Source organism: Triticum dicoccoides, chromosome 3A (assembly GCF_002162155.2).
Source record: "Triticum dicoccoides isolate Atlit2015 ecotype Zavitan chromosome 3A, WEW_v2.0, whole genome shotgun sequence".
Classification (NCBI taxonomy): Eukaryota; Viridiplantae; Streptophyta; class Magnoliopsida; order Poales; family Poaceae; genus Triticum; species Triticum dicoccoides.
The window spans coordinates 58,536,807-58,554,777 of NC_041384.1; positions in this window are offsets into that span (position 1 = coordinate 58,536,807).

Consider the following 17,971-nt stretch of genomic DNA (forward strand, 5'->3'; position numbering starts at 1 on the left):
CTGGACTGCAGCTAAGCCCCCGAGTGGGAGGGTTGCTCTCCACTCGGTAGGATTTTTTCAAACTTAGGCGAGTACTGGACTGCAGCTAAGTCTCCTAGTGGGAGAACTTAGGCGAGTGCTGGACTGCAGCTAAGCCCCCGAGTGGGAGGGTTGCTCTCCAATCGGTAGGATTTTTTCAAACTTAGGCGAGTACTGGACAGCAGCTAAGTCTCCTAGTGGGAGAACTTAGGCGAGTGCTGGACTGCAGCTAAGCCCCCGAGTGGGAGGGTTGCTCTCCACTCGGTAGGATTTTCTTTCGAACTTAGGCAAAACAGATTCGCGACTAAGCCACCCACTGGGGGATTTCAGAAGTAAATAAGAACACAAAAATCGAATGATAGGACCATAAGCTCTTGTCTTTGATAAACAAATTACAAAAGGTGTTTCTTATTACATTTTATTCGACCGAGTGCTTAAGTATTAAAGGGGCGGAGCAGCTCCGCGTTCCAAGCCCGTGGCTCGTCTTTCTGATGCTCAATACTGTAAAGATGGTATGCTCCATTGTGAAGAACTTTGGTGACGATGAAGGGGCCTTCCCAAGTCGGGGCGAGCTTGTGTGGTTTCTATTGGTTAACTCGAAGAACGAGATCTCCCTCTTGAAAGGCTCGACCCTTCACATTTCTGGCGTGGAATCGACGCAAATCTTGCTGGTAAATGGTCGACCGGATCAAGGCCATCTCTCTTTCCTCCTCCAAGAGATCTATTGAATCTTGCCGGGCCTGCTCTGCTTCCTCTTCGGAGAAGAGCTCGACTCGGGGTGCGTTGTGGAGCAGGTCACTTAGCAAAACTGCTTCGGCGCCGTAAACCAAAAAAGAAAGGAGTTCGTCCGGTCGACCGATTAGGAGTTATCCTCAAGCCCCATAGAAATGACAGAAGTTCATCAACCCAAGCGCCTGCTGCGTGTTTGAGATCACGCATCAGTCGGGGTTTCAATCCTTTGAGAATTAGGCCAGTGGCTCTTTCTACTTGTCCGTTCGACTGCGGGTGAGCGACCGAAGCATAGTCGACTCGAGTGCCCTGAGAGGTGCAGAAAGCTTTGAATTCATCGGAGTCAAAGTTCGACCCGTTGTCCGTGATGATGCTGTGTGGGACTCCATATCTGAACGTCAATTCTCTGATAAAACTGACAGCGGTTCATTTGGTAAACTTGTCTGAGCATCAAGGTTCTTGATAGGTTTAGCTTCGATCCATTTGGTAAACTTGTCGACTGCAACGAGCACATGAGTGAAGCCGCTCCTGCCGGTTCTTAGTGGTCCAACCATATCCAGTCCCCAAACAGCAAAGGGCCAGATGAGGGGGATGGTCTTCAGGGCAGACGCTGGCTTGTGAGACATGTCGGAGTAAAACTGGCAGCCTTCACATCTGTCGACTATATCTTTCGCCATTTCATTTGCTCGTGGCCAATAGAATCCAGCTCGGTATGCTTTAGCCACGATGGCCCGGGAGGACGCATGATGACCACAGGTCCCCGAGTGGATGTCATTGAGGATCATTCCACCTTCTTCTGGTGTTATGCATTTCTGACCGACTCCAGTCACGCTTTCCCTGAACAGCTGCCCTCTTATCACAATAAAGGCCTTGGATCGACGGATGATCTGGCGAGCCTCTTCTTCATCCTCTGGGAGTTCTTTCCTGAGGATGTACGCAATGTAGGGCACCGTCCAGTCGGGAGTAATGGCCATAACCTCCATGATCAGGTCGACCACGACTGGGACCTCGACTTCAGTCAGATCTGTGGCGCTCTTAGGTTGCGGGGGCTCTTCAGTAAAAGGATCTTCCTAAACTGTCGGCGAGTGAATATGCTCCAAAAACACATTGCTGGGGATGGCTTCTCTCTTGGAACCTATCTTTGCCAAATCGCAGGCTGCTTGATTTTTCAGTCGGGGTATGTGGTGGAGTTCTAACCCCTCAAACTTCTTCTCGAGCTTTCTCACTGCGTTGCAGTAACCAGTCATGGCTGGGCTTCTGACGTCCCACTCCTTCATCACTTGATTAACTACCAAATCTGAGTCGCCATAGACCATGAGGCAACGGACGCCGAGTGAAATGGCCATGCGCAAACCATACATGAGTGCTTCGTATTCTGCTTCGTTGTTGGAGGAATCAAAGTGAATCTGGAGGACATATCTGAGCCTGTCTCCTCAGGGGGATACCAGAACTACTCCAGCACCAGAACCGTTTAGCATCTTGGATCCGTCAAAGAACATGGTCCAGTGCTCAGAGTGAACTTGAGTCGGCAGTTGCTGTTCGATCCACTCGGCGAGGAAATCTGCTATTGCTTGGGACTTGATAGCTTTATTTGCCTCAAACTTGATATCCAGGGGAAGGACTTCAACCGCCCATTTGGCCACTCGACCAGTTGCATCTCTGTTGTGCAAAATCTCTGACAATGGAGCGTTGCTGACGACTGTAACAGAGTGATCTGAGAAATAGTGTGCAACCTTCTTCGTGGTCATGTAAATCCCATAGACAAGCTTCTGATAATGAGGATATCTCTGCTTTGACGGGGTCAGGACTTCAGAAATATAATAAACTGGGCGTTGAACCTTATAAGCTTTTCCTTCCTCTTCTCGTTCGACCATAAGTACCATACTGACGACTTGTCCGGTGGCTGCTATATAAAGCAGTAGAGGCTCTTTGCTGATTGGAGCAGCAAGCACCGGCTGGGTGGAAAGCAGGGCTTTTAGCTCTGCGAACGCTGCATCAGCTTCTGGGGTCCACTCGAACTTGTCCGATTTCTTCATTAGTCGGTAAAGAGGCAGCGCCTTTTCACCGAGGCGAGAAATGAATCGACTCAGGGCGGCCAAGCAACCAGTAAGCTTCTGGATGTCATGCACACGCACAGGGTGTTTCATTCAAAGTATAGCGCCTACTTTCTCTAGGTTAGCATCGATTCCTCATTCGGAAACAAGAAAACCGAGTAACTTTCCGCTTGGAACTCCAAACATGCACTTTGATGGATTGAGTTTGATATCATACCTTCTGAGGTTGGCAAAGGTTTCAGCAAGGTCAGTCAGTAGGTCAGAACCTTTACGTGACTTGACCACAATGTCATCCATATATGCTTCCGCATTCCGACTTATCTGAGTGAGCAGGCACTTCTGAATCATCCGCATGAATGTGGCTCCGACGTTTTTCAAACCGAATGGCATTGTGACATAACAGAAGCACACAAACGGGGTGATAAAAGCTGTCTTTATTTCGTCGGGTCCATACAGACGGATATGGTGGTACCCGGAGTAGGCGTCCAAAAAGGACAAACACTCGCACCATGCAGTCGAGTCGACTATCTGGTCGATGCGAGGGAGAGGAAAGTGATCTTTTGGGCAGGCCCGATTGATATGCTTGAAATCGAAGCACATGCGAAGTGAGTCGTCTTTCTTTGGGACCATGACAACATTGGCTAACCACTCGAAGTGGTAAATCTCTCGGATAAACTCAGCTGCCAAAAGCCGAGCCACCTCTTTCCCGATTGCCTTTCTTTTCTGGATGGCGGACCGTCGAAGATTTTCTTTGACTGGTTTCACCTTCGAGTCGACTCGCAAACGATGCTCAGCCAGTTCCCTGGGAACACCCGGCATGTCAGAAGGCTTCCATGCAAAGATGTCCCAGTTCTCACGGAGGTACTGGATGAGCGCTTCTTCCTATTTGGAGTCGAGTGAAGCCGAAATGTGAGTCGGAGCAGCATTGGGATCTGTCGGGTGAATGTGAATTGACTTCGTTTCACCAGACGACTGGAATGCTGATTCTGTGGCTGGCTTCTTGGCTCACAGCAAGTCACTCGGATCTGCATTTTTTTGGTATTCTTGCAATTCTACCATGGCCATCTGGGCATCAGCGATCTTTGAGCCCTTCTGGAAGCACTCTTCCGCCTTCTTCCGATTGCCAGAGATAGTGATCACTCCTCTAGGACCAGGCATCTTCAGTTTGAGGTACACGTAACATGGTCGTGTTGGGAACGTAGTAATTTCAAAATTTTCCTACGCACACGCGAGATCATGGTGATGCATAGCAATGAGAGGGGAGAGTGTTGCCTATGTACCTTCGTAGACCGGAAGCGGAAGCGTTAGCACAACACGGTTGATGTAGTCGTACGTCTTCACGGCCCGACCGATCAAGCATCGAAACTACGACACATCCGAGTTCTAGCACACGTTCAACTCGATGACGATCCCCGGACTCCGATCTAGAAAAGTGTTGGGGATGAGTTCCGTCAGCACGACGGCGTGGTGACGATCTTGATGTTTTACCGTCGCAGGGCTTTGCCTAAGCACTGCTACAATATTATCGAGGACTATGGTGGAGGGGGGCACCGCACACGGCTAAGAGATCAATGATCAACTGTTGTGTCTATGGGGTGCCCCTTGCCCCCGTATATAAAGGAGTGGAGGAGGGGGCTGGCCAAGGAGGGTGGCGCGCCCTAGGGGGGAGTCCAACTCCCACCAGGAGTAGGACTGCCCTTTTTCCTATTAGGAGTGGGAGAGGAAAGGAAGAGGAAGGAGGTAGGAAGGAAAGGGGGGCCGGCCCCCTTCCCAATTCGGATTGGGCTTGGGGGGCGCCCCCCCTCCCCTTATCCTTTCCCCTCCTTTCCACTAAGGCCCAATAAGGCCCATATACCTCCCGGGGGGTTCCGATAACCTCCCGGTGATCCGGTATTGTCCCAATCTCACCCGGAACCTTTCCGGTGTCCAAATATAGTCGTCCAATATATCGATCTTTATGTCTCGACCATTTCGAGACTCCTCGTCAAGTACGTGATCACATCCGGGACTCCAAACAACCTTTGGTACATCAAAACATATAAACTCATAATGAAATTGTCATCGTAACGTTAAGCGTGCGGACCCTACGGATTCGAGAACAATGTAGACATGACCGACACACGTCTCCGGTCAATAACCAATAGCGGAACCTGGATGCTCATATTGGTTGCTACATATTCTACGAAGATCTTTATCGGTCATACCGCATAACAACATACCTTTGTTCCCTTTGTCATCGGTATGTTACTTGCCCGAGATTCGATCGTCGGTATCTCAATACCTAGTTCAATCTCGTTACCATCAAGTCTCTTTACTCGTTCTGTAATACATCATCTTGCAACTAACTTATTAGTTGCATTGCTTGCAAGGCTTAAGTGATGTGCATTACCGAGAGGGCCCAGAGATACCTCTCCGACAATCGGAGTGACAAATCCTAATCTCGAAATACGCCAACCCAACATGTACCTTTGGAGACATCTGTAGAGCACCTTTATAATCACCCAGTTACGTTGTGACGTTTGGTAGCACACAAAGTGTTCCTTCGGTAAACGGGAGTTGCATAATCTCGTAGTCATAGGAACATGTATAAGTCATGAAGAAAGCAATAGCAATAGCAACATACTAAACGATCGGGTGCTAAGCTAATGGAATGGGTCATGTCAATCACATCATTCTCCTAATGATGTGATCCCGTTAATCAAATGACAACTCATATCTATGGTTAGGAAATATAACCATCTTCGATTAACGAGCTAGTCAAGTAGAGGCATACTAGTGACACTTTGTTTTTCTATGTATTCACACAAGTATTACGTTTCCGGTTAATACAATTCTAGCATGAATAATAAACATTTATCATGATATAAGGAAATAACTAATAACTTTATTATTGCCTCTAGGGCATATTTCCTTCAGTCTCACACTTGCACTAGAGTCAATAATCTAGATTACACAGTAATGATTCTAACACCCATGGAGCCTTGGTGCTGATCATGTTTTTCTCGTGGAAGAGGCTTAGTCAATGGGTCTGCTACATTCAGATCCGTATGTATCTTGCAAATCTCTATGTCTCCCACCTGGACTAGATCCCAGATGGAATTGAAGGGTCTCTTGATGTGCTTGGTTCTCTTGTGAAATCTGGATTCCTTTGCCAAGGCAATTGCACCAGTATTGTCACAAAAGATTTTCATTGGACCTGATGCACTAGGTATGACACCTAGATCGGATATGAACTCCTTCATCCAGACTCCTTCGTTTGCTACTTCCGAAGCAGCTATGTACTCTGCTTCACATGTAGATCCCGCCACGACGCTTTGTTTAGAATTGCACCAACTGACAGCTCCACCATTTAATGTAAATATGTATCCGGTTTGCGATTTAGAATCATCTGGATCAGTGTCAAAGCTTGCATCAACGTAACCATTTACAATGAGCTCTTTGTCACCTCCATATACGAGAAACATATCCTTAGTCCTTTTCAGGTATTTCAGGATGTTCTTGACCGCTGTCCAGTGATCCACTCCTGGATTACTTTGGTACCTCCTTGCTAGACTTATAGCAAGGCACACATCAGGTCTGGTACACAACATTGCATACATGATAGAGCCTATGGCTGAAGCATAGGGAACATCTTTCATTTTCTCTCTATCTTCTGCAGTGGTCGGGCATTGAGTCTTACTCAACTTCACACCTTGTAACACAGGTAAGAATCCTTTCTTTGCTTGATGCATTTTGAACTTCTTCAAAATTTGTCAAGGTATGTGCTTTGTGAAAGTCCAATTAAGCGTCTTGATCTATCTCTATAGATCTTAATGCCCAATATGTAAGCAGCTTCACCGAGGTCTTTCATTGAAAAGCTCTTATTTAAGTATCCCTTTATGCTATCCAGAAATTCTATATCATTTCCGATTAGCAATATGTCATCCACATGTAATATCGGAAATGCTACAGAGCTCCCACTCACTTTCTTGTAAATACAGGCTTCTCCAAAAGTCTGTATAAAACCAAATGCTTTGATCACACTATCAAAGCGTTTATTCCAACTCCGAGATGCTTGCACCAGTCCATAAATGGATCGCTGGAGCTTGCACACTTTGTTAGCTCCCTTTGGATCGACAAAACCTTCCGGCTGCATCATATACAACTCTTCTTCTAGAAATCCATTCAGGAAAGCAGTTTTGACATCCATCTGCCAAATTTCATAATCATAAAATGCGGCAATTGCTAACATGATTCGGACAGACTTAAGCATCGCTACGGGTGAGAAGGTCTCATCGTAGTCAATCCCTTGAACTTGTCGCAAACCTTTTGCGACAAGTCGAGCTTTGTAGACAGTAACATTACCGTCAGTGTCAGTCTTCTTCTTGAAGATCCATTTATTCTCAATTGCTTGCCGATCATTGGGCAAGTTAACCAAAGTCCACACTTTGTTCTCATACATGGATCCCATCTCAGATTTCATGGCTTCAAGCCATTTTGCGGAATCTGGGCTCACCATCACTTCTTCATAGTTCGTAGGTTCATCATGATCTAGTAGCATGACTTCCAGAACAGGATTACCGTACCACTCTGGTGCGGATCTTACTCTGGTTGATCTACGAGGTTCAGTAGTAACTTGTTCTGAAGTTTCATGATCATCATCATTAGCTTCCTCACTAATTGGTGTAGGTGTCACAGAAACCGGATTTTGTGATGTACTACTTTCCAATAAGGGAGCAGGTACAGTTACCTCATCAAGTTCTACTTTCCTCCCACTCACTTCTTTCGAGAGAAACTCCTTCTCTAGAATGGATCTATTCTTAGCAACAAATGTCTTGCCTTCGGATCTGTGATAGAAGGTGTACCCAATAGTCTCCTTCGGGTATCCTATGAAGACACATTTCTCCGATTTGGTTTCGAGCTTATCAGGTTGAAGCTTTTTCACATAAGCATCGCAGCCCCAAACTTTCAGAAACGACAACTTTGGTTTCTTGCCAAACCATAGTTCATAAGGCGTCATCTCAACGGATTTTGATGGTGCCCTATTTAATGTGAATGCGGTCGTCTCTAAAGCATAACCCCAAAACGATAGCGGTAAATCTGTAAGAGACATCATAGATCGCACCATATCAAGTAAAGTACGATTACGACATTCGGACACACCATTACGCTGTGGTGCTCTGGGTGGCGTGAGTTGTGAAACTATTCCGCATTGTTTCAAATGTAAACCAAACTCATAAATCAAATATTCTCATCCACGATCAGATCGTAGAAACTTTATTTTCTTGTTACGATGATTTTCAACTTCACTCTGAAATTCTTTGAACTTTTCAAATGTCTCAGACTTATGTTTCATTAAGTAGATATACCCATATATGCTTAAATCATCTGTGAAGGTGAGAAAATAATGATATCCGCCACGAGCTTCAACATTCATTGGACCACATACATCTGTATGTATGATTTCCAACAAATATGTTGCTCTCTCCATAGTACCAGAGAACGGCGTTTTAGTCATCTTGCCCATGAGGCACAGTTCACAAGTACCAAGTGATTTATAATCAAGTGGTTCCAAAAGTCCATCAGTATGGAGTTTCTTCATGCGCTTTACACCGATATGACCTAAACGGCAGTGCCACAAATAAGTTGCACTATCATTATCAACTTTGCATCTTTTGGCTTCAACATTATGAATATGTGTATCACTACTATCGAGATTCATCAAAAATAGACCACTCTTCAAGGGTGCATGACCATAAAAGATATTACTCATATAAATAGAACAACCATTATTCTCTGATTTAAATGAATAACCGTCTCACATCAAACAAGATCTAGATATAATGTTCATGCTCAATGCTGGCACCAAATAACAATTATTTAGGTCTAATACTAATCCTGATGGTAGATGTAGAGGTAGCGTGCCGACCGCGATCACATCGACTTTGGAACCATTTCCCACGCGCATCATCACCTCGTCCTTCGCCAGTGTTTGCTTAATCCGTAGTCCCTATTTCGAGTTGCAAATATTAGCAACAGAACCAGTATCAAATACCCAGGTGCTACTGCGAGCTCTAGTAAGGTACACATCAATAACATGTATATCACATATACCTTTGTTCACCTTGCCATCCTTCTTATCCGCCAAATACTTGGGCAGTTCCGTTTCCAGTGACCAGTCTGCTTGCAGTAGAAGCACTCAGTTTCAGGCTTAGGTCCAGACTTGGGTTTCTTCTCCTGAGCAGCAACTTGCTTGCTATTCTTCTTGAAGTTCCCCTTCTTCTTCCCCTTACCCTTTTTCTTGAAACTAGTGGTCTTGTTGACCATCAACACTTGATGCTCCTTCTTGATTTCTACCTCCGCAGATTTTAGCATTGCGAAGAGCTCGGGAATTTTCTTATCCATCCCTTGCATATTATAGTTCATCACGAAGCTCTTGTAGCTAGGTGGAAGTGATTGGAGAATTCTGTCAATGACGCAATCATCCGAAAGATTAACTCCCAGTTGAATTAAGTGATTATTATACCCAGACATTTGGAGTATATGCTCACTAACAGAACTGTTCTCCTCCATCTTGCAGCTATAGAACTTATTGGAGACTTCATATCTCTCAATTCGGGCATTTGCTTGAAATATTAGCTTCAACTCCTGGAACATCTCATATGCTCCATGACGTTCAAAACATCGTTGAAGTCCCAATTCTAAGCCGTAAAGCATGGCACAGTGAACTATCGAGTAGTCATCAGCTTTGCTCTGCCAGATGTTCATAACATCTGGTGTTGCTCCAGCAGCAGGCCTGGCACCCAGCGGTGCTTCCAGGATGTAATTCTTCTATGCAGCAATGAGGATAATCCTCAAGTTACGGACCCAGTCCGTATAATTGCTACCATCATCTTTCAACTTCGCTTTCTCAAGGAACGCATTAAAATTCAACGGAACAACAGCACGGGCCATCTATCTACAATAAAACATAAACAAGCAAGATACTATCAGGTACTAAGTTCATGATAAATTTAAGTTCAATTAATCATATTACTTAAGAACTCCCACTTAGAAAGACATCCCTCTAATCTTCTAAGTGATCACGTGATCCAAATCAACTAAACAATAACCGATCATCATGTGAAATGGAGTAGTTTTCAATGGTGAACATCACTATGTTGATCATATCTACTATATGATTCACGCTCGACCTTTTGGTCAAAGTGTTCCGAGGCCATATCTGCATATGCTAGGCTCGTCAAGTTTAACCTAAGTATTCTGCGTGTGCAAAACTGGCTTGCACCCGTTGTAGATGGACGTAGAGCTTATCACACCCGATCATCACGTGGTGTCTGTGCACGACGAACTTTGGCAATGGTGCATACTCAGGGAGAACGCTTTTATCTTGAAATTTAGTGAGAGATCATCTTATAATGCTACCGTCAATCAAAGCAAGATAAGATGCATAAAAGATAAACATCACATGCAATCAATATAAGTGATATGATATGGCCATCATCATCTTGTGCTTGTGATCTCCATCTCTGAAGCATCATCATGATCACCATCGTCACCGGCGCGACACCTTGATCTCCATCGTAGCATCGTTGTCGTCTCGCCAATCTTATGCTTCCACAACTATTGCTACCGCTTAGTGATAAAGCAAAGCATTACAGCGTGATTGCATTGCATACAATAAAGCGACAACCATATGGCTCCTGTCAGTTGCCGATAACTCGGTTACAAAACATGATCATCTCATACAATAAAATTTAGCATCATGTCTTAACCATATCACATCACAACATGCCCTGCAAAAACAAGTTAGACGTCCTCTACTTTGTTGTTGGAAGTTTTACGTGGCTGCTATGGGCTTAGCAAGAACCGTTCTTACCTATGCATCAAAACCACAACGATAGTTTGTCAAGTTGGTGCTGTTTTAACCTTCGCAAGGACTAGGTGTAGCCACACTCGGTTCAACTAAAGTTGGAGAAACTGACACCCGCCAGCCACCTGTGTGCAAAGCACGTCGGTAGAACCAGTCTCGCGTAAGCGTACGCGTAATGTCGGTCCGGGCCGCTACATCCAACAATACCACCGAACCAAAGTATGACATGCTGGTAAGCAGTATGACTTATATCGCCCACTACTCACTTGTGTTCTACTCGTGCATATAACATCAACGCATAAAACCTAGGCTCGGATGCCACTGTTGGGAACGTAGTAATTTCAAAATTTTCCTACACACATGCAAGATCATGGTGATGCATAGCAACGAGAGGGGAGAGTGTTGTCTACGTACCCTCGTAGACCGGAAGCTGAAGCGTTAGGACAATGCGGTTGATGTAGTCGTACGTCTTCACGGCCCGACCGATCAAGCACCAAAACTATGGCACCTCCGAGTTCTAGCACACGTTCAGCTCGATGACGATCCCCGGACTCCGATCCAGCAAAGTGTCGGGGATAAGTTCCGTCAGCACGACGGCGTGGTGACGATCTTGATGTTTTACCGTCACAGGGCTTCGCCTAAGCACCGCTACAATATTATCGAGGACTATGGTGGAGGGGGGCACCGCACACGGCTAAGAGATCAATGATCAACTGTTGTGTCTATGGGGTGCCCCCTTGCCCCCGTATATAAAGGAGTGGAGGAGGGGGCCGGCCAAGGAGGGTGGCGCGCCCTAGGGTTTTTTTTCCTATTAGGAGTGGGAGAGGAAAGGAAGAGGAAGGAGGGAGAAAGGAAAGGGGGGGCGGCCCCCTTCCCAATTCGGATTGGGCTTGGGGGGCGCCCCTTCCTTGCTCCTTTCGCCTCCATTCCACTAAGGCCCAATAAGGCCCATATACCTCCCGGGGGGTTCCGATAACCTCCCGGTGATCCGGTATTGTCCCAATCTCACCCGGAACCTTTCCGGTGTCCAAATATAGTCGTCCAATATATCGATCTTTATGTCTCGACCATTTCGAGACTCCTTGTCAAGTCCGTGATCACATCCGGGACTCCAAACAACCTTCGGTACATCAAAATATATAAACTCATAATGAAACTGTCATTGTAACGTTAAGCGTGCGGACCCTACGGGTTTGAGAACAATGTAGACATGACCGAGACACGTCTCCGGTCAATAACCAATAGCGGAACCTGGATGCTCATATTGCCTCCTACATATTCTACGAAGATCTTTATTGGTCAGACCGCATAACAACATACGTTTGTTCCCTTTGTCATCGGTATGTTACTTACCCGAGATTCGATCGTCGGTATCTCAATACCTAGTTCAATCTCGTTACCGTCAAGTCTCTTTACTCGTTCTGTAATACATCATCTTGCAACTAACTTATTAGTTGCATTGCTTGCAAGGCTTAAGTGATGTGCATTACCGAGAGGGCCCAGAGATACCTCTCCGACAATCAGAGTGACAAATCCTAATCTCGAAATACGCCAACCCAACATGTACCTTTGGAGACACATGTAGAGCACCTTTATAATCACCCAGTTACGTTGTGACGTTTGGTAGCACACAAAGTGTTCCTCCGGTAAACGGGAGTTGCATAATCTCATAGTCATAGGAACATGTATAAGTCATGAAGAAAGCAATAGCAACATACTAAACGATCGGGTGCTAAGCTAATGTAATGGGTCATGTCAATCACATCATTCTCCTAATGATGTGATCCTGTTAATCAAATGACAACTCATGTCTACGGTTAGAAAACATAACCATCTTCGATTAACGAGCTAGTCAAGTAGAGGCATACTAGTGACACTTTGTTTGTCTATGTATTCACACAAGTATTACGTTTCCGGTTAATACAATTCTAGCATGAATAATAAACATTTATCATGATATAAGGAAATAAATAATAACTTTATTATTGCCTCTAGGGCATATTTCCTTCAGGTCGAGCCATAAATCGTGCATAAGCTGGCCTGCCCAGAATTGCATGATAAGCACTCTGGAAATCCACAACTTCAAACGTCAACTTTTCTTTGTGGTAATTTTTGGAATCACCGAAAACCATGTTGAGTGCAATCTAACTGAGGGATGCAGCCTTCTTGCCTGGAATGACACCATGGAAACTCATATGGCTTTCGCTGAGTCTGGACATCGGAATGCCCATTCCTTTTAATGTTTCTGCATACAGTATGTTCAGGCCACTGCCACCGTCCATCAGGACCTTTGTCAGTCAAGTGCCTTCGACCACCGGGTCAACCACTAGCGCTTGCCTCCCAGGGGTGGCGATGTGCACTGGATGATCATACTGGTCGAATGTAATGGCAGTCTGCGACCACTTCAAGTAACTGGGTGTCGCCGGAGCGACCATGTTCACTTCCCTATTGATGACTTTCAATCGAATTTTGCTCTCAATGTCAGCAAAAATCATCAGAGTGGAATTCACGTGGGGATAACCATCGTCATCCTCTTCCTCATCCTCAGCCTTGTCTGCATCCTTCTCTTTTTCCTTGGGCTGTTTCTCTCGGAACTGCTGGATTAGGAGCCGACACAGCCGAGTGGTGTGTTTCGGGTAAATGAAATTACCTTCTTCATCTTTTTTTGGTGTGGATATGGCACGGCAGATCCAACACGTCATTTCCATCTTGATATTTTACTCTCTTGGGGTTCCATGGCCCTTTGGGCTTCCCCTTGAACTTTCCTTGAACCACAGCCAAGGCTTCACCCGGAGCAACTGGCTCGGCCTTGCGCTTCTATTTCCGACCGGAGTTTCCTCCTCCGGCTTTGTGGGCGACTGCTTTGTGCTTGCCACTCCGGAGCCGCTCTTCTTCTTCACCATTGGCATACTTGGTGGCAATTTCCATCATCCGAGCCAGAGTCATATTCCCTGTCCGGCCGAATTTCATATTCAACTCTCGATACCTGGCGCCTTCCTTAAAGGCACAAATTGCCTGATGATCTGACACATCTTCTACTGTGTGGTGCAGGGTGATCCATCTCTGGATATAATCCCTCAAAGTTTCATTCGGTTTATGAACACAACACTGCAACTCTGTTAGACCTGCCGGCCATTTGCACGTGCCCTCGAATGTTCTGACAAACACTCGGGCGAGATCTTCCCAAGTATAGATGCTGCCAGGTGCTAACTGATTCAGCCACGCTCTAGCCGAGCCCTCTAACATCAGAGGAAGGTGTTTCATGGCCACTTAATCATTGCCGCCACCAATCTGGACAGCCACTCGGTAGTCTTCAAGCCAAGTGTCAGTCTTGGACTCCCCGGTGAACTTACTAACTCCAGACGCCAACCTGAAGTTGGTGGGAATCACCGCAGCTCTGATAGCTCTACTGAAGCACTTTGGACCAGAGACATGCACCCTGTTGCTAGTTTGTGGACCTCCATCATGGCCCTCCCGGTGAGCTCTGTTTCTGTCGACCAAGCCCTGCACGAGAATAGATCTCGCATCAAAGCCTGGCTCCCTGGGGTCGATTGGAATACCTCGCCCAACACTTTGAGAGCGTCTGTCTTCATGCTGCCGAGGCACGTACGACCTGCTCCTCGGGGGAGGTGTGGGCACTCGACGGCGATCATCACGATCGACTCAGCGATCATACTGCTCTCGGTTTCTGTACTGATCTCGTCGATCCCCACGTCCCTCACGCCTCGGAGGCGATCTTGGGCTATGGGCCGACTGAACTGTGTCTGCCATCACGGATCTGCTGTGGATCCTATCCCGCCACCCGGAGCAAGGCTCGGATCTGCACCAGACCTCAACTAGCTTCTGACTAGGAGGGTTGGATTGACTCCGCTATCTGGGCAGCAGCAGCTAGATTCTGGATCGGGGTTCGGTATACCTGAGTTGGAGGTGGAAAAAGTTGGCGTCGACTAGACTCAGGAGCACGTTGTCGAGCGCGATCGTCGACTGCGCGCTGGAAGTTCTCCAGTCGAGTGCACTCAGCCAGATTGGCCAAGCGTGCCTGCTCCAAGGCCAGGGCCTCGGGGGTTTCTCCAACTATAGGAGTGTGCAGGGAATCCATGTTCCGGTGACAAAGTTCTTCCCTCTGCTGCGAGGAGAGAGGTTCGGGGCGGTACTCCTCATGAACGCGCGACGGATCGCCGTTCCCGTCACCTATGTCTTCACGATTGAAGCCAGGAGGACTGCGTGGTCCATTGACCATCAGGACTTCCGCCGCCGAGTCATTGCTGCCGCAATCGGATGCAGTCTCTACGGAGCCAGTCGACAGATCAAACAGGCCGTAGGAAGATTCGTCAGGCTTGATCGCCGCGACTTGAGGGGTGGCCCATTGGTGGGCCACCGCATGCTTCACCCACCGTTGAAGCCTCGACCGACCGATGCGCTTGCTCCAGCGGGTCACAGCAAGGGGGAAAGCTGCTGGAGTCGACTAGTACTGGGTCGACGGTTGCCGCAGGAGGACGCCGCAGACGCACGCACGAAAGTGCACCGCCCCGCGGGAGGGGAGCGCGTCGGCGTCGAGTGGTGCCTCCTGGAGCCAAGCGGAGTCGTCGGCGACAAACACGAGCGCACCGAGACGGATCTCACGGCCCTCAGCCAAACCTCTGTCTAGAACCATGATGAAGGGAATCGGAAAAATTACAACTTCTCCAATAAGTCGCTAAGACACCTGCCCCACGGTGGGCGCCAACTGTCGTGGGTCTAAGACTGACAGTAGAATGGGGGGTAGGTATGAGGAGGCAAGATCCTAGCTATGGAGTAGTTGTTCACGCGAGTTTTACGAGTTCAGGCCCTTCTCGGTGGAAGTAACAGCCCTACGTCTCGGTGCCCTGAGGCGGTTGACTGGATTATATGTGTGTGTGTGAGTTTACAAAAGTGCGAACCCTTGTCCCAGAGGAGGGGGGTGGCTTATATAGAGAGCGCCAGGACCCCAGCTCCCCTCCGTTACACAGGGTTCAATGTTCATAAAGGAGGGGCGTTACTGGTAACATCTGCAGTAAAGTGTTATAAATGCCCATAAAGCTATGGCTTAAGTCTTGACCGTTGTAGAGTGGAGAGTTTCTCATCTTCTGGTGGTCGGGTGTCTTCAAGGTGGTCGAGTGAGCACATCTTCATGGTCGAGAGGACGATGGTTTCTCTTCGACTGCCTCCGATTCTTTGTAGAGATGTCCCTGGGGAGGGTATGTCGGACAGGTCCATGACCCTACCCTAGGTACATAGCTTCATCAGGTACTCCTGGATCTCCAAGTTTCTTTGGTATTCCACCTTTAAAAGTATAATTAGCAAGCATGGTGGAAATTTCAGCTTTCGGTATCTTTCTTTTATTAGTAACAATATCTTTCATAAACTTAGCATAAGGATTCATTTTGAGCATATCAATTAATCGCATACGCAAAAAGATAGGTCTAATCATTTCAGCAAAGCGCTCAAAATCCTCATCATCCTTTTTCTTGGATGGTTTGGGAGGAAAAGGCATGGGTTTCTGAACCCATGGTTCTCTTTCTTTACCATGTTTCCTAGCAATAAAGTCTTTCTTATCATAACGTTGATTCTTTGATTGTGGGTTATCAAGATCAACAGCAGGTTCAATTTCTATATCATTATCATTACTAGGTTGAGCATCATCATGAACATTATCGTTAACATTATCACTAGTTTCAGGTTCATTACCAGATTGTGTTTCAGCATCAGAGATAGAAATATCATTTGGATTCTCAGGTGTTTCAAAAATAGGTTCACTAGAAGCATGCAAAGTCCCATCATTTTTCTTTTTCTTCCTTTTAGAAGAACTAGGTGCATCTATATTATTTCTCTAAGAATCTTCCTCAATTCTCTTAGTGTGGCCTTCAGGATACAAAGGTTTCTGAGTCATTCTACCACCTCTAGTCATAACTCTAACAACATTATCATTATTCTTATTATTCAATTCATTGAGCAAATCATTTTGAGCCTTAAGTACTTGTTCTACTTGAGTGGTAACCATAGAAGCATGTTTACTAATAAGTTTAAGTTCACCTTTAACATTAGCCATATAATCACCCAAGTGTTCAAGCATATTTGAATTGTATTTCAATTGTCTACCAAAATAAGCACTAAAATCTTCTTGCTTAGCCATAAATTTATCAAACTCATCTAAGCATGGGCTATCAAACTTAGTAAATGGGATTTCACCTTTATCATATCTATAGAGAGAATTTACCTTTACTAACTGTGTCGAGTTATCAAGACCGTGAGTTTCTTCAATAGGTAAAGGATTAAGATCATAAGTTTCTTCAACATGCGGTAAATTAAGACCATTTATTTCTTCAATAGGAGGTAAATTCTTAACATCTTCATCTTTAGTACCTTTTTATTTCATAGATTTCTTTGCCTCTTGCATATCTTCAGGACTGAGAAATAGAATACCTCTCTTCTTCGGAGTTGGTTTAGGAATAGGCTCAGGAACTGGCTCAGGAGGTGTCCAATTATTTTCATTTGTCAACATATTATTCAATAGAATTTCAGCTTCATCTAGTGTTCTTTCCCTAAAAACAGAACCAACACAACTATCTAGGTAATCTCTAGAAGCATCAGTTAGTCCATTATAAAAGATATCAAGTATTTCATTTTTCTTAAGAGGATGAACAGGCAAAGCATTATGTAACTTGAGAAGCCTCCCCCAAGCTTGTGGGAGACTCTCTTCTTCAATTTGCACAAAATTATATATATCCCTTAAAGCAGCTTGTTTCTTATGAGCAGGGAAATATTTAGCAAAGAAATAATAAATCATACCCTGGGGACTACGCACACAACCAAGATCAAGAGAATTAAACCATATCTTAGCATCACCCTTTAATGAGAACGGAAATATTTTAAGGATATAAAAGTAGCGAGTTCTCTCATCTTTAGTGAACAGGGTGGCAATATCATTTAATTTAGTAAGATGTGCCACAACAGTTTCAGATTCATAGCCGTGAAAAGGATAAGATTCAACCAAAGTAATTATATCAGGATCGACAGAGAATTCATAATCCTTATCAGTAACACAGATAGGTGAAGTAGCAAAAGCAGGGTCAGGTTTCATTCTAGTATTTAGAGATTGCTGATTCCATTTAGTTAGTAACCTCTTGAGTTCGCATCTATCTTTGCAAGCTAAAATAGCTAAAGAATCTTCTTTATCAAAAACATAACCCTTAGGAATAACATGCAAGTCTTCATCATCACTTTCATCAGTATTATCAAATTCAATATTTTCACTCTCTCTAGCCCTGGCAAGTTGTTCATCAAGAAATTCACTAAGTGGCAC